Source organism: Pteropus vampyrus, unplaced genomic scaffold (assembly GCF_000151845.1).
Source record: "Pteropus vampyrus isolate Shadow unplaced genomic scaffold, Pvam_2.0 Scaffold22, whole genome shotgun sequence".
Classification (NCBI taxonomy): Eukaryota; Metazoa; Chordata; class Mammalia; order Chiroptera; family Pteropodidae; genus Pteropus; species Pteropus vampyrus.
The window spans coordinates 12,082,997-12,101,820 of record NW_011888803.1 but is presented as its reverse complement, the minus strand read 5'-3'; the positions used below and the strand labels follow the sequence as shown (position 1 = coordinate 12,101,820).

The window sequence follows — 18,824 nt, the reverse complement described above, 5'->3', positions numbered from 1 at the left end:
TTTTGTTTTAGATGATGCAACCCGTGGTTGACCTCACAGATTGCAAGGACCTTGTCAGCTTACAACCCTTTATTTTTTATTTTTTACGCCTACAGCACCTAGTCTTTCTAGGTGGTCTCCCATCCAAGTACTAACCAGGCCCGATCCTGCTTAGCTTCCGAGATCAGACAGAATCCGGCTTGTTCAGGGTGACATGGCCATGGACGTGTTTCTAGGTTTGATGTGAACCTTTGCTACCATAGAGTGACCTGCTGATTTCTTCTGTATCCAAACGTTGATGTGGCGTTGGTGATGGTGGGAAGTGATTGGCAACAATTTGAATTTTTCAACCTAAATTTGGTAAAATAAAAAAATAATAAATAAACAAACAAACAAACAAACAAATAAATAAATAAATAGATGTTCTAGAAAGCAAATTCTATTTTTTCCCATTGCTTTTGGTTAAGCATAGTTTTCCTCATGTTCAAGTAGGGAGAACTTTTGGAAAATGTCACCTTTTCCCTATAATATTAGAAAATCTAAAGCCATACTAAACACACTTTAAAGAAAATAGTCTTTATGTAAAAACATACGTTTTCTGTGACTCATGGAATATGTAACACTGATTCATAAGGCCTGTCACACTTCCTCATACTTAAATAACTTTGTGCACACTTTCTTTCTCCTAAAGCACTTCTCTACTGACAGCCTTTCTGTTCTTTCTCTTGGTTAATGTCCAGTTTTAATAATAGAAACCCCATACATTAGTTTAAGTAGAAAGGAACTTGACAAATTTAGACATCTGTGTAATCCCCACCACAATAAGATGTACGTTTTCATCACTTTAAGAAATTCCTTTGTGTCCTCTCCTAATCACTCCATCACTGTCTGCCTGAGATGACAGATCTACTTTCTGTCACTACAAATTATGTCATTTCTGAGGTTTCATATGTGTATAGTCTTATGGTATAAATTCTTTTGAATCTTCTTTTGCTCAGCACAATGTTTCTGACATTTGCCCATGTTGTGAAGTGTATCTACTATTAATTTCTCTATATTGTGGAGTAGCATTCTGTTGTGTGGATAAATGCAATATATGTATCCATTCACTCATTGATGAATATTTGAGATCCTTCCAGTTGGAGCTATTAAAATAAAGGTGCACAAGGTTAATATACAATAGTCAATTACTTTTCTATACACTGACAATGAACTAATGGATTTTAAAAATGAAAACACAATACCATGTACATTAATCCCACCCCCAAATAATATACTTAGGTATAAATCTAAGAAAATATGTACAATGTCTATATGAAGACTACGAAACTGCCAAACTCTGATGAAAGATATCAAAGAACTAAATTAATGTAAAGATACTCCATGTTCATGTATAAGGAGACTCAATATTGTCAAGATGTTGATTCATCCCACCTTGGTTTATAGAATTAATGCAATCCCAATAAAAATTCCAGCTAGTTGCTTTGCAGAAATTGATAAACTGATTCTAAAGTTCATATGAAGAGGCAAAAGACCCAGAATAACCAACACAATATTAAAGGAGTAGAACCAAGTTGGAGGACTGACACTACTCAACTTTAAGATTTACTGTAAAGCTATAGTAATTGAGACAGCGTGGTATTGGTGAAAGAATAGACAGATTGATGGAAGAGAACAGAGAGCCCATAAATAGAGCCCCATAAGTAACTGATTTGTCAACTGATCTTTGGCAAAGGAGCAAAGGCAATACAATGGAGCAAACACATCTCCAGTTTTTATATTTTTTGGTCATCTTTTTATTGTACAATATTATTATATAATATTCTGGATATAAAATCTTTGTTAGAAAAATGTATTATGAATATTGTCACTCATTTGTTGGCCTAGCTTTTAATTTTCTTAACAATATTTTCTAAAGAGCAAAAGTTTTCACTTTTGATGTTGAACTTTTCAATTTTTTTCTTCTATGGTTCGTTTGTGTATGTTTGTGATTTAAGAAATCTTTGCCCACCGTAAGGTAATGTATATTTGTCCATTGATTTTTTTGCCCCAGAAATTTTACACAGTATTAGTTTCTATATTTAGGCCTATGAGTCATTTCATGTCAATATATGTGTGAAGATAAGGTGGAGGCATTTTTTTTTTCTATATAGGCATCTAATTTTTTATCACATTTTGTTAAAAAGACTATCCTTTCCCCATCCAGTTATCTTGGTGTCTTTGTTGGAAAGTCAAATAACTATAAATGTGAGATTTAATTCTTGACATTCTATTCTGCTCCCTTAATATCTTTGTCTATTTGTTTGTCAATATTACAGGGTCCTATTGTAACTTTATTTTAAGTCTTGAACTCAGGTAATTTATGTTATTTATCTTTGTTCTCATTTTTCAAAAATGTTTGGCTAGTCTAGTTTCTTTGCATTTCTATATAAATATTAAATAAAAGCTTGTTAGTTTCTACAAAAGAAGCTTACTGCCATTATGATTGAGATTGCATTTGATTTATAGATAAACTTGGAGAGAATTGATATCTTAAGAATATTGAATCTTCCAATCTATGGGTATATCTCTCCATTTACTTATCTATTCTTTAATAGCTCTCAACAATGTATTGTAGTTTTCAGTATACAGGTCCTACATATATTTTGTTAAATTTATCCCTGTGTATTTCATAGTTTTGATGCTATTATAAATGATATTTTTAAAATTTCATGTTCTAATTGATGCCCATACATAGAAATTTTGGGCTAAATCAAAATCTTTTCACTTTTGTAGATTGAATACTTACTTTATGACTTTGCTAAGCTCATTTTTTAGTGCTAGTAGCTTACTTATTAAGTTTTGATTCTTTAGGATTTCCTATACACCAGATCATGTCATGGATTAATAAAAAGTTTTACTCCTTTTCCAAAATGAATGCCTTCTATTTCTTTTTCTTCCTTACTGAACTGACTAGTACCTCCAGTACAATGTTGAGTAGAAGTGGTAGGCGTGAGCATTCTTATTTCTGATCCTAGTCAACCAGAATAAATAGGACAAAAAAATTTAGTTATAAGTTTTTATTAGATGCTTTCCAGAAGTTTATCAGTTTTCTTGATTTTTTTTTTCAAAGAAACAGGTTTTGGATTTATTGGTTTTCTATACTTTGTCTATTTTTTATTTCATTGATTTCTGCTATCTTTATTCTTTCTTTCTACTTATTTTGAGTTTAATTTGTTCTTTTCCTAGCTTCTTAAGATGGATGCTTAAATTAATGATTTTAGTTCTTTATTACTTTAAATAAAAGTTTAAAGCTATAAAATTTCCATTCTATATTGTTTAAACTGCATTACACAAATCTTGATACATTGCATTCTATCTTAATTTAGTTAAAAATCTTTTAATTTCCCTTAACTCTTTTCATCTGCTAAAACTGAAACTCTGTACTCATTACATAACAACTCCTTATTCTCCCTTCTTTTCAGCCCCTGGCAACCACTATGAATTACACTTTCTGTCTTTATGATTTTGACTACCATAAGTACCTCATATAAGTGGAATCACACAGTATTTGTCTTTTTGCGATTGGCTTCTTTCATTTAGCATAATGCTCTCAGTACTCATCCACGTTGTAGCATATTGCAGAATTTCCTTTCTTTTTAAAGGCCGAATAATACTTCAGTGTATGTACAAACCACATTTTGCTTACGTTTTATCCAACAGTGGACATTTGTGTTGCTTATGTTTTAGCTATTGTGGATAATGCTGCTATAAACAGGCTGTACAAATATCTACTTGCGATCCTGTTTTTAATTTTTTTTTGTGTATTTACCAGAAGTAGAATTGCTGGATCTTATGGTAATTCTATTTTTAATTTTTTGAGTTACCACCATACTGTTTTCCATAGTGACTTTACCATTTTACTTTTCTACCAAAAGTATACAAGGGTTCCAACTTCTTCACAATCTCACCAACACTTGGTATTTTCTGTTTCTTTTTTAAAAATAGTAGCCCTCCTACTGGGTATGAGGTGGTATCTCATTGTGGGTTTGATATGCATTTACCTAATGATTATTAATGTTGAGCATATTTTCATGTGCATGTTGGCCGTTCGTATGTCTTCTTTGGAGAATTGTTTATTCAAGTTCTTTCCTCATTTTTGAATCTGGTTTTATTTTTTGTTGTTGTTGAGTTTTAGGAGTTATCAGTTTATTTTGGATACTAATCCCTTATGAGATACATAATTTGCAAATGTTTTCTCCCATTCTATACGTTGTCTTTTTTTTTGGTATATAAAGTTTTATTGGAACACAGAGACATCCATCCACTCCCATGTTGTCTATGGCTGCTTTGATGTAGATCGTCTTTTTATTCTATTGTTAATGTCTTTTGATGCAACTTTTGGTTTAGTTGATCTCTATTGCTTTTCTATTCTTTATTTCACTGCTCTAATCTTTATTACTTCTTTCCTTTTGCTAGCTTTGTGTTTAGGTAGTTCTTCTTTTTCTAGTTCCTGTTGTAAAGTTAGGTTTGTTAATTTGAGATCTTGTTTTTTAATGTGAGCATAGATTTTCCACTTTGCACCAATCTTAACTGTGTCCCTTAAGTTTTGATATGTGTGTTTTTCTTTTCATTGATCCCTAAGTATTTGATCTTTAGCTATTTAAAAGCATTTTGTTTAATTTCCACAATTTTACATATATTTCAGTTTTCCTTTTCTTATTGATTCTTTCTTTCTACTTATTTTGAGTTCAATTTGTTCTTTTCTCTGACCATAGTGGTCAGAGAAAATACTTTGACCATAGTGGTCAGAGAAAATACTTTGTTTGATGTCTGTCTTTTAAAATCTATTGGGACTTAATTTGTGGCTTAACAATGGGCTATCCTGGAAAAACTTGAGGAGAATGTGTATTCTGTTGGGTAAAGTGTTCTGTATATGTCTGTTAGATTTAGTCAGTTTATTGTATTGGTGAAGTCCTCTAATGCTTAATTATCTTCTGCCTGGTTGTTCTATTTATTATTGTAAGTGGTAGTATTGAGGTCTTTAACTATTATTGTAGAACTGTCCATTTCGCCCTTCAATTCTGTCAGTATTTGCTTCTTATATTTTTATATTCTGTCATTAGGTTTGTAAAGTTTATAGTTATTATGCTTTTTTGCTGTATTGAACCTTTTATTAATATATAATGTCCTTTGTCTCTTGTAAACTTTTTTTTATTTAAACTTTATTTATTTTGTCTGATATTAGCATAGTCACCTGTTCCTTTTTTTGGTTATTATTTGCATGGAATATCTTTTCTTTTAACCTGTTTGTGTCTTTGTATCTCAAGTGAGTCTTTTGTAGAGAATATATACAGTTGATCCTTGAATAATGTGGTGGTTGAGGCACTGACCTCCTGTGTAGTAGAAAATCTGAGTATAACTTAAGTTGGCCCTCTGCTTATGCAAATTCCCAAGCGTGGATCAAAAATACTGTTGGTTGAATCTGAGGATGGGAAACCCAGGGATACAAAGGGCTGACTATATATTTATTGAAAAAAAATCCCCCTATAAGTGGACCTGCATAGTTAAAAACCCTGTTGTTGAAGTATTAACTGTAGTTAGATCATATATTCTTTTATCCATTCTGGTAATCTCTGTCTTTTGATTGAAGAGTTTAATACATTTACATTTAAAGTAATTAATGATAGGAAAAGGTTTATTCCTGTCACTGCTATTTATTTTTTATAGGCCTTATAGCTTTTTGGTCCCTCATTTCCTGCATTACCATCTCCTGTGTTTAGTTGACTTTTTGCAGTTAACTGCATTCCTTTCTCATTTCCTTTTGTGTATATTCTATAACTATTTTCTTTGTGGTTACTATAGGGATTACATTTAACATCTTAAAGTTATAATACACTAATTTGAATCTATATCACCTTAACTTCAATAACATTTGGTAAACAGGATACTCTTCACCTCAGGGATAGTTCATTACTACTACTAAATTGTGACACTAATGGAGTCACCTGTAAATACCACAAGTGATCACTAAGGACTCCACTTTGTCTGATTGAAGTTTGATCATCTCACTACCTTGTGTGGGTTCTAGGAATTGTTCAGGTTACAACTCTCTTCTCATGCCTTAGCTAGCCTTGTGGAGTTTTACATGGCCTAATAGTCATCAGATAATCACCAAGACTCAAGGAGACCTTTATGCTGATTTCTGGAGCTGTTTTTCTATGTAGCATCCTCCTTTCTAGAACTCTACCTCAAAAACATCAAGCCACTTCAGTCTTCCTGAATTTCAACTTCTTCAACTTAGGGAAGCCACTGGGCTCCAGCTGAGTTCCTTCTCCTAACCTGTACTGTTTTGAAAATTAGCTCTGAGAAGTCAGCCAGTGAGATTAGGTAGCTTGCCTTGTTTGTTTCTCTCTTGGGGATCACCATTTTAAACTATCTACTATCCAATGTCTGACAACAGTTTTGTACAGCTTTCTAATTGTTAAAAGTATGAAGTTAACTCAAGGCTTTTCTCAGTCCACCATGGAAAGAAGTAGAGTTCGACATTTGGGCTTTTAGAGGCTTGTGGCTAGTGAAGGTTGTAGAGGAAACAACTTCAGAAAATATAATTAATTACTCTAAGAAAGATCTTGTCTGAGCACCTGAGTGCATATGTCTTACCTTAAAATAGTGCCAAGTACTCATGTTGAATATAAGTGGTGTCTAAATTTTTGTTCTTATTTGAAAGACTCTTTAATTTACCATCTGAATACGTTTCTTTCTATTATCATTTGGAGCTGTTATATTTGTGAATGTAATGGATTCAACCAGGGCATTTGTCCATTCAACTAATTTGAGTCTTTACTATGGAAAGGTGTTTGCCATGTGTTTTTCTCACTAAATTAAGATGGAAGCCATTCAGCAAAACAGATGATATGATGATAATACGACTTTTAACATTAAATAAGAACAGCTCAGGGTATCTAATTGTTGAAATAAAAGTATTATTTTCTTAACTGTCATGCTGTCCTCTTGAGAATTCAGCAATGTTAGCTGATACTGAGATGTTTTCCATTCACAGGAACTCTTCAGAGCATTTACCCATTCTTTGGAAAATTAGATGGTTTCTGACTCCCTACTTGGTTTCATAAAATTTGGTATTGAAAATAATCACAAATTATTTTATTTAGGAGGATTTTCTCTAGTTAACAAAAGTTGTCTGAATTGGCTCTGAAGCATGGAGAGATCCCAGATATTATAGATAATTTTACAAAATTCCTGTTAGTATTAACTCTGTTAACCAACACTAATTAGCTGTACTATTCACACATTTCATTTAATCTATTGTGTCATTGATTGTAAAATATAAAAGTTATGTCAACTAAACAAATGTCTTCTTGATGTATAGAATATTTATTTATTTATGCTTCCTGAAAGAGCTTTTAAAGCCTTATTTGAACATACAATATATATTTTTAAAATCACATATTATTCTTGTGAGTAATCAAAGAAAATATAAGTGAAATAAATTGACTAAGATATCTTAAAGTTTTGTTACAAAGCTCTATATATGAGTTAGATTTATCTAAGTTCCTTCTTAACTTAAAAAATTATAATATTCTATCAAGCACATTGGTGATACAGCATTTTTAAAAATAATTTTCTTTTGTAGTCTCTGGGATTTTCTTCCAAGCTGCCAGCACAAGTTCTGATGCTGAACTTTTCTCAAACTTATCAGAAAGTGACAACAAAAGTTTTCAGACCACAATCATGACTTGTATTCTTTGTAAAATGGGCTTCAAATGGGTTTGCACTCATTTAGGCATGCTACTCAAAGTGAACACGATCATGCACATGCAGGCAATAACAACTACATTTTGATTTTGACTGTAAGAGACAAAAGATTATAAGATATAGCCCTATTTCAGAAATGTTAAAATGGGAAAAAAGTGAAAAAAATTATTTTTAATTGAACAGAGTATGGTATTCTTCCTCTCTCCCCTTTATCTGCCTTTTCTCTCTTCTTTCTCTCCTTTTTCCCTGCACTGCAGTAAATGCTATGAGGATGTTTATAGATTGAGGGAAAAATAGACCAGAAATAGATAAATTTAATATTAATGATAATAATTTTGATAGAGGTAAGAACACAGTGCTATGGGAGTATGAAAAAAAGAATAATTCCTTAATGCTATCTATGAATGGCCTTACATAGACAGCAATATAAAGGTGGGCCTTGAAAATGAATAGAGGCGATTCAAGCATAGAAATGGAGAAAAGTCTGGCTAGACAGGGAAAATACCATAAGGAAATATAAAGCACGATACACTTAAATAAGAATAGGTCTTTTCTATTTATTATTCTGTAATGGATGCAGTAAACTCATCTGTTCAGATTGAGTAATATAATCTTGAATGCATTAATAATTAAGACCATTTGATTTAGATGTTTCATTTTAGCAATACTTGAGAGATCCTTTTAACTTGAGACTTTAGAAAATTAAAATATCATTATTATTATTTATAACAATATTTTTAGTTTTCAGTTATAGTTGGTATGCAATATTTTATTAGTTTCAGGTGTATAACATAGTGATTAGAGATCTATATAACTCACAACGTGATCACCCCAATAAATTTAGTGCCCCTCTGATACTGTACATAGTTATTACAATATTATTGGCTCTATTTCTTATGCTATACTTTATATCTCCATGCCTATTTTGTAAAATATTAGTTGAGAATATCACAATAGGTATTATGGGAATGATTATACACAATTTAATATGTGGTTAAGTGAATATATAGCGATGCAGACACCAATCTACAGTTAAGGAATTCTATAACTACAATTTGCTTCTTCCCTTAACCCTTTCACTAGAGAACTGATGTAAGTTGCATTCATAGGCAGCTGTGAGAAATGGCTCTATGTTGCATGTGTCTAGATTACTGTCTTCCTTTAGCTGTCTCATCCTGGGCAATCTTCTGTGTCCTTTGTTGATCCACATGAATTCACCTCAGATTGGCTACTTCCTTGTATTATGACTAACATACTAACAATAGAGAAATTCAGGTTCTCTTTATGATCAAAATTTGCACTTGAAGGTATAAAGCTTTAATCAACTGAATTTCAAAAGTCTTAACTGGCTATTTCTGTTTTTATTTGTTATTACACTAATCCATGTACTACTGGATATATGCTTTACCTTTGTGTACACTGCAAAAATTGTGTAAACCAAGAATACCTTTCCATTAATATTTAGGAGTAAATGAAATAAGGCTGGAAGAGGGCAAAATATTTAAAACCCTTACCCTGTATTTGCTTCCTTTGTTACAGTATCAAATGCATCATGCCAGCTGCAGTGGCTAGAGTTTTACTTTTAATAATATTATTTGTGTTTATGAGCATTTTAGTGTACCTAGAAGGCATGGAATAACCAAAGAAAGCTACAATATGGTATAATGAGAAGTTTAAAGTGGACAAAGAATGATGGACAGAGAAGAACTGGGGAAGGCTGATAGAACATAAAGCTAGACAGATAGTCAATGACAGGTTATCAAAGGGGCCTAAATCTTGTGTCAATCCATTTGTGCTCTAAAAATGCAAACTAGTATCTTAACAGGAGATCCTAAAATATATTTGATTAACCAAAAAAAGTAGGAACGGAGGAATAAAGAACAAAGCAGGTGAAACAAATAGAAAACATACAATACGATGGCTGAACTAAATCCAATCATAGGAATGGCTATTTTAAATGTAAATGGTCTAAACACTTCAAATAAAAGAATATTGTCAAACTACATAAAAAGCCAAGACCCTAAAACAAGTGGTCTACAAGGAACATTAAACAAGAAGAAAAATAAACAAATACAAGTAAAAGAACAGAAAAAGATATATCAAGCAAATAATAAAAATATTAGAAAAACAGATTTCAGGACAAGAAATGTCATTAAAGATAAAGAGGAATATTTTATAGTAATAATAGAGTCAACACATCAAGGAGACAGAAAAATTATAAATATGTATTCACCTAATAACAGAGCTTCAAACAGATAAGGCAAAAAATTAAATAATTAAAAGGAGTAATAGAAAAATTCCCTATCCTAGTTGAAGATTTACTACCCCTCTTCCAGTAACTGATAGGACAAGTAAAAAAAAAAACAACAAAATAACGAAAGTTAGCAAAGCTATAGAAAAGTATAAGTAACACTATCAATCAACCTGAACTAATTGACAATTATAAAACATTATGGCCAATGATTTTGGAATACATTTTCTTTCCAAGTGCATATTAAATGTTTCCCAAGAGAGACCATATGTTGGGCCACAATAAGTGATCAATCGACTTTAAAATACTGAACTATTACAGAGTATGTTGTCTGATCACAACTGAATTAAATTAAAAATCAATATAAAAAGATATCTAAAGCACTTCTAGTACTGGGTAAATGAGATAAGCATACCCCAGTGTGCCTATTCTTCTGAATGCAACTGTAAAACCTGGACAGAATGCTTGGAGCAGCTGTCTTAGGATTCTGAAAAGTAAACAGTAGCAGGTAGATTGGAGAAAAAGACCAGAATCTGATATACCACCCAATATGTGGTGATTTTACCATTTTTTCCACCTTTGCTATCTCCCTGTCTGATCTCAACACAGCCTGAAACCCAGAGGTGGTCATCAGCAAAACAAGAGAGAGCTTCAGAAGTCCCCTAGTTCTGGATCAAAGAGCAGGAAAAGGGACTCCTAATGAGAAGAGAGTGCAGAAATTTCTTTTTCTTATTTTTTCTCAGTTCTCTCACTCCCTCTCCCACAAGCAATCTTATGGCGGTGATAGCAGAGACTGCAAAGAGAACCTACAGGAGCCTAAACTGAGAGTGGAAAAACCTCCTTTCTCATAAGTGTAGCTGTAATCCCAATAAAGTGGGGAAAACACATGATGCTTTTCTCTCTCTCTCTCTCTCTCTCTCTCTCTCCCGCTCCCTTCCTCCCTCCCTCCCTCCCTCTGCCCTCCTCCCTCCCGGCTCCTGCCATTTGACCTCAGATGTAGCACAGTCACAGATGTAGGCAGCCTAATGGAGTAACTAAAACAGCTGGAGGACTGAAATGGGGAGCTCCAGGTAACCAGAAAGAACTGATGTTGACTTTTTGAAGAATGTATTTCCCCTTCTCTCCTTTAAATAGAATATTCTTCATTTTGAGTTTGATGTTTTGTCATAAACAGATTCACCTTATCCATTCTCCACTGGCATACTACGCAGGTGATGTTTCCTTCTTGGATTATCACCTCTGGAAACTCACAAAGCCCATCTGGCTTTCACTGGTGATGTGAAATGAAGTTTGATCATCCGGTCAAGTTATTTCTGATGTTGCTTTAAGGGCATGAAAATAACCTGTTCCTCATCAAAATTTCTCCCTAGATTTAGAATAATTAATTAATGATTATTCCCTGATACAGTCTTACTATGATTGTTGCCAAATGGTGACTTCTCCAACTCTAGCACTACCTTTACATTTGCTAGCTGATATTTGGTCTTCTTTCATAAACAAGAGCCCTCTATTTCTCCAATTTTTTATTTATCTGTTTAATATTTATGTGGACTTAGAAATTCCTATTTTTTCAAAGTTAATAATTCATTGCTGAATCTAATTATTTCGGCGTTCAAATTGTCCCAGTTGGTGCTCCTTCAACCTGACTTCTATGTTCCTGTGACACCTCTCTCTCCTCATCTCTCTCTCTCTCTCACCTTTAGAGTGATTATATTTTTTTGAAATGCAATTGGATTCATTTGTTTCAGCTTGCTTTCAGCGTTAGGGTCTATCTTTCCCCATGCTTACTGATTTCATTTTAATATGTTGAATATGTAAAATATTAATATATTTCTAGAAGTCAAACCTTGCAAAATGTATATTCAGAGAAATGCCACTCCTTCCTGTATCCTTTCATCTCATTTCATCCCCATTCACCACCCCTCACAGGTAACCAATCTCATTGTTTTGTGGTTTACCCTTTCTTTTTTTTTTTTTTATTGTAAAGATAAGCAGAGATTACATTTTTTTCTATCTTATTCTTTTTTACACAAAAGGTAGCTTATGTATAAGCTGTTTGGCACTTTACTTTTTTTCATTTAAAATTATTTCCTGGAAATCATTCCCTATCAGTTCATAGAAATCTTCCTTTTTATGGCTGCATAGTACTCCATTATCTATGCATAGTATAGTTTATTCACCAAATATTCAATGTTTGGACATTTTCAATTTGCAGTATTTTCAATTACAAAGAATATTGCAATGAATAACCTTATGCCTATGTATTTTTCTATGTAAGTTTCTAGAAGTAGGTTGATGGAACAAAGTGCAAATGCATTTGCGATATTGTTAGATATTCCATATTCCTTCATAAAGTTTGTATTCCCACAGTCCTGTATGCAAGGGCATGTTCTTCTACATCCCACTGAGAGCTATATTTAAATTTTAGATATTTAATTTTATTTAGTCCATGAATATTTCAAATAAAAACATTATTTGGAATTCATCACCTCTTGGGGGAATGAATTAAAAGCAGAATGTTGTTCATCCAATCAAAGTTTATTTAACTTTGAATCCATTCTACAATTTATTTAAACAATTTTCTGGTGGTGGACATAAAAGTTGTTTTTTATTATTTATTATTGTAAGCAATGCAGTGATTAACACATTTATGGATACATTTCCCCCATATATTCTTATTTTCTTAGAATAAAATTCTGGAAATGGAATCCCTAGTTCAACTGGTAGAAATTTTAAAGACTTTTCTGTTCCAATTGCTAAGTATCAGCAAGGTATTAAAATGCAGTTTATGGATAAAAATAATTATGTCATTAGTATCTTAATCTTCCGTTTGTTATTAAGTTGAACTTTGGCAAATATTTATATTTCTCTGCAAATTGTCATATCATGGTCTTTGCTTTATAGTTCTTGACAGGAAGACATCACATTAAAAAAAAAAAAAAAAAAGCTTATTTCTTTCTTCATCTAGTCCACTCAAAGAAAGGGTCTTTACCAGGTAGATATGAGGAAAGTTTAATAAGAAAAAAATATATACATATAATGTCCATGTATAATATGTATGTATGTATATAATGCATTACTCTATGTTGGGCTTTTTGCTTTCTGAGATCCTCATTCTCGATTTGTCCACCTCTAGGATACGTGAATTGGTTTTTTATTGTGTCCTTCCCAAACCGTAATGGTAAGCTGTGGCAGAAATTGAGAATTAGCTTTCCAAGAACCATTTACTGCTCTTTTTTCCATTGCCTGCCTTGATTATAGAGGTTTGGAAAGCTCAAAGCTTGCCACTTGTAGTTAGAAGTGGTCATATGACTTACTTTTATCCAGTGAAATTTAGATATTAGTCTCTAGGGAGAAATTTCCTTCTCAAATACAAAAGCATGAAGCCCTGCTAAAAGAGAACCCCATGCCCTTCTAGAGGCAGGACTGGCATTTGGCTGCTACTAGAGATAGACAATATAAATGTGAAGATGCTGAAATACAAAAAATAATAATAATATTGAGTCTTAATGAGGTTTTACATTTTGCCCACAGGTACCAGGTAACAGAGACAAGATTCAAATTCAGGATTTTCTGACTCAAATTTTGGGCCACAGCTCACCGACCACTTCTAGGTAATACAGCATTCTTACAGCTACCTTAGGAAAAAAAGGCAGAATGTCATCATTTTAATATCAAAATTTTATGAGGAAAGACATAAAATCAAGACTATAAAGTGCATGAAGAAAAGCAGAAAACAGAGAAAAATGAGCTCACTAAAACCCATTTTATTCTCATTAATCAAAGTCTAGAACAATGAGCTTTACAACAATGCATTAGTAAGATAATTTCTTATAATTTTGGATCTATGAAAGCTAAACATTTAAATAAAAATCTTTTTGTAATCATTACTTCTGACTGCCAACTATATTCTGTAATTAAAAAGGACGGATTTTTTTAATGTATTTGACCAAGATATGAAACATAGGTACAGTTTCTTCTAGAATATGCTACTGAAAAGTATTTTTTAAAATTTCTATTTTGTTTTGCACCAAATAGTTAATCAAATATTAAACGTGCTACTTGAAAGTGAGAATCTACTTTGTATCATAAATATGCAGGATAAAGACTACAAGGACAATTTAGCAATGGGAAAATGAAGAAATTATTATTTCTGCATTATAGTGTCAAAATTTTTTAAATTGAAACAAAAACAGTTGATAATAAAATTTTAATTCTGATTAATTTTTAAATATGAACATTCAGACTTATTATCACATTCCAAAATTTGTTTAACCTCAGCTTTGGCAGCATATTGATTTTAGTCAGTATTGACGATTATTAAGCACTTAGAGGAAATGATCATTTGGTGCCCCTCTAATCTTAATTTTTCCATGAACTTGAAAAAAATGAAAGGTTCATCTACTATGGCCATTCATATCATAGTTTTGAATCCTACCAGCAGGACATTTTTGGCAGGTACTAAGGAGAAAATAAAAGGCTTGTAGATGAAGATAAAAGAGAAAGGAGAAGGAAAGAGAAGAGATGGCACAGAGAGGGGAAATTGAAGGTTGAGAAGAGGTAGATAGTCAAAGAGACTGAAAAAGGAGGAGAAAGAAGAAAGGTAAGGAAAAAAAATTATCTATGTGACAGAGAGGGGTCAATTACTTTGATAGTTTCCCCAGATGTTGTAATTGGCTCTACTCACCTAGGTCATCCCTCTGTCTTTATAAGAGATCATACCCAAAGCATCTCAAATCTGGGCAGCATTTCTTTGTTTTTTAAAGGATGTGTGCGCAGGCACACACACACACACACACACACACACACACACACCCCAAAGCAAAAAAAATTCTACAACTCCTCTTTTAACAATACCTATAATAACAAACAGAGACCATTGATATATGTTTCTTCTCTAAATATGGACTCAGAGGAAACTGTAGAATGTTAGAGCTGGAAGGAACTTCTGACATTATCCTGCCCATTCCCTTATTCCACAAAGACTTGCCCAAGGTCATGCTGTTGTGAGAAGTAGACTCAAGGCTAGAATCCAGTTCCTTGGATGTGCAATTCAATGATCTTTCTTCCAAGATGCATGATGCCTTTCCTGCCTCCTTTGACTGAAGAAATAAAATTCCTTCTGTTAGGGAAAAAAAAAAATCTCACCTAAAGTGCATAATTTCTAAAGGGATAGTGTAGTGACTAGAATTATAGTTTTTTAAAAAAGATAAAGAAATTTCAAATTTTTATTTACTATACTTTTTAAAAGTGAATGGTGAGGATTTTGAAAATATCAGTTTACCAATTTCCTACTGGTTAACAGAACCTTAGCAGCAATAACTAAATCACCTTCATACTCTTCTCTGTGAAGCCATTAAGCCTAGAAACATGCTGTTTTTGGCAATACAGAAATCAAAGTGGTAGCACAGCAGAGCAGATCTGTGTTAAAGAACAAAAATCCACAGGCTGCTTCAAATATCAACAAGGAACCCTGAAATTTTCTATCAATTTCTTTTCATGGCCTTGTGACATTTTCAACTTAAAACTATATTGCTTAACATCAAGGCACTTTGAGAGAGCTTCAGTTGGAAAAGGTAATTTTTGAGTGAGATTCAGCAGAAAAAGGTAATTTTTCAGAGAGGTTCACTGGAAAAGGTAATTTTCAGAACCAATTGCTGCATTCTTTTGCTGTTATTTTGTCTCTTTTCTAAGTAGCCCTAATGTCATTCATAGGCACTCTATGTCAATACATCCGTACTGGCTAAGTCGTTTTGTGCAAAGTAAGTTTACAGAAACTGTAGCTTTAGGCTATGTTATTCCAGGGCTGTGAAGATCAAACAATGCAATTTCACTTGGAAGTTTCATCAATTTTGCATCAATGTTGATGCTCGAGCTGGAGGCCTGCACCCAGAATCATAATTTCAGCCACAAAAAAATTTTGTTTTTGATGGAGAATCTAATTTCACATGATGATCATTGTTTGGTAATGCCGTGGCTCAGTAATGCAGCTTTCTAAACCTCTGGTGCTGACCTGCTCTTGATGGACAGGCAATGGAGGGGCTTAATAGCTGATCTAGACTGCATCAATTCATACTGTTTTGAGATACTAAAAGAAAAATAACTACTCTTAGAATGCATGTTATTATATGTTATTTGTATAAGTGGGTGAACAAGTATACTAGGAAGCTGAGACCTTTCATCTGTTCATTTTGGAGAGCTTCAATCTTTAGAAAGGAAATGATGCAATTCATCTTTAATGGTTTGAAATGAAGACTGAAATTATCAGGCTCCTCATATATTTCTCCTTTGATTATATCACCAGATAGAAAATGGGAAAAAAAAAAACACAACTTTTTCAATGCAAGATGTGAAATTTGAGGGGCATAAAAAGAAACATTTTAAAGCCTCTTCCTTCCTTCTGTCCTTCCTTCCTTCCTTCCTTCCTTCCTTCCTTCCTTCCTTCCTTCCTTCCTTCCTTCCTTCCTTCCTTCCTTCCTTCCTTCCTTTTGTATAGTAGGACAGCAAGCCTTAACAGGCTAGCATTTTATTCTTTCTTTTAAATTATATGTATTTGGTTTAAAATGAATATTAATGTATTTCCTCTCATTAATCTCTATGATTTGTCATTCAGCCTGTATGTAAGAAATTATACCATACAGAAGTTTATGTTTACTGGTTATACAAACATGTAGCCAAACACAATTGGTATACTTTCAATTCTTAAAATCTGCTCACTACCAACTGTTTTTTTTCCTAAGGAACTTCACTCCCTGTCCCTTCCACCCCACCCTCAATAGCACTGTGGGTTGAGTACATTCAAATAATAATGACATTTCTGTTTAAAATAGCTATCATTTTGTTATAAGAAAAAAATGAGTATTTCATCAAAACTTAACAATCTTTAAGTTGGTTTGTTATTTATACCCACTGAGAAGTAAATTAAATGAATCGAATATGATCAGTTTGTTGCCTTTTATTTAAATGGAACATTTTTCTCTATCTACAGTTGTCTATAACTCAGTTTTGTGTGTATATATATGTATATATGTGTGTGAGTGTGTGTGTTTAAAAGGTTGTACTTTTAGAGCAGTTTTAGATTCATAGGAAAATTGAGAAGAAGGTAGAGATTTCCCACATACTCCCCTGCACCTATACATACACAGCCTCCCTCATTATCGACATCCCCCATCAGAACGGTTTGTTTATTGCACTTGATGAACTTGTATTGAAGGATCATTTTCACCTAAAGTTCATATATACCTTGAGGTTGACTTTTGGTGTTGTACATCCTATGGATTTTGACAAATATATGATGTTATGTATCCACCATTTAAAATACATACAATTTAAAGGAGAGAATAAAAATCCTTTTGTTCCACCTATTCATTTCCCCACTTCTAACCACTGATCTTTTTACTCCATAATTTTGCCTTTTCCAGATGACTTATAGTTTGAATCATACCATATGTAGCTTCTCCAGACTGGCTTCTTTCACTTAGAAGTTTAACAAATTTTATTCAAAACGCATTCATTGCAAATGTATTTAAAATTACTACATGTTTTTTCAAAGCTTGATAGCTCATTTCTTTTTAGCACTGAATAATATTCCATTATCTGGATGTGCCACAGTTGGTTTATTCATTCACCAACTGAAGGGCACCTTGGTTGCTTCCAAATTTCGGCAATTTGGAATAAAGCTGCTATAAACAACTGTGTGCATGTTTTTATGTGGACAAGTGCCAAGGACCATGATTGCTGGATCATATAAGAGTATGTTTAGTTTTGTAAGAAGCCACCAAACTGTCTTCCAAAGTGTTCGTACCATTTTGCATTCCCACCAGCAGTGTATGAGAGTTCCTGTTCTACATCCTCACCAGCATTTGGTGTTGTCAGTGTTCTGGCTTCTGGCCATTCTAATAGGTATGAAGTGATATTTCATTGCTGTTAAAAATTCTCTCACCAAAACTTGAGTTTGTGGGTCTCTGTTTTAGGAATTCCTGTTACACAGGTGTAAATCTGATATCCCAGTCCATAGAGATTGAACTGGGGAAGTGGGGTGGCCCATGAGGTGGCTAGGACCCTGAATACTGAAAGGTAAATTCTACATGAGGAAATTTGCAGGTGATAAATAGCTGGGAAATCCTAAATCCTTGAATGGTTTCATTACACCTTACATTGGGCTCAAACCACCAACCTTTCGGTTAACAGCTGAATATGCTAAACAATTATGTCACAGACACACCTATGCTTTTAAGTTAAAATTGATAACCAATTGTATCAATACTAACAGAATGCGTGCCATAATGAGATGTTACAGAAGTCATAATTAATCACTAAAAAAATTCCTTTTCGTCAGGGTGTATGGAGTGTGCTCCACGGACAACTTACATTTTCTGTTTTCAATTATCTAACTTACTGACAAAGGCTTTTTGTCAGCCAGTACATAAATGTTTTATTTAGTGGAAATTCTATTTATTATGTCTTTGTCAGGGTATAACATTTAATAATTCTAAAGCTTTCTTGATAGCAAATGAAACAAGTCATATGCCATTTAAAGTTTGTTTCTTGCTTTTTACTCACTACAACTGTAAATGAACTTTATTGAAGAACTTTATTTCAACCCATTAAACATCTTTCCCCCATTAACCTTTGTAAATACTTTACCTGGCCAATTTTTCTATTTGTGTGGACTCTGGATTAGACTAATAGCTCACATGGTAGGAGATGACTAATGGCAGGAAAGACTATCTGAAATGGCTGAGAGGGAAGCAGTGACATGAATTAACAGAGGTGGATACTAATGCTTCAGTCATCTGGATCTTTTGGAAAGATAAGATTAAGATGAGACATATACTAA

General features: G+C 33.1%; 1 pseudogene; it reads right to left on the bottom strand.

Moving 5' to 3' along the window:
* Nucleotides 1-86: 86 nt before the first annotated feature.
* On the bottom strand, nt 87-205 carry LOC111736847 (annotated as a pseudogene).
* Nucleotides 206-18,824: the final 18,619 nt, after the last annotated feature.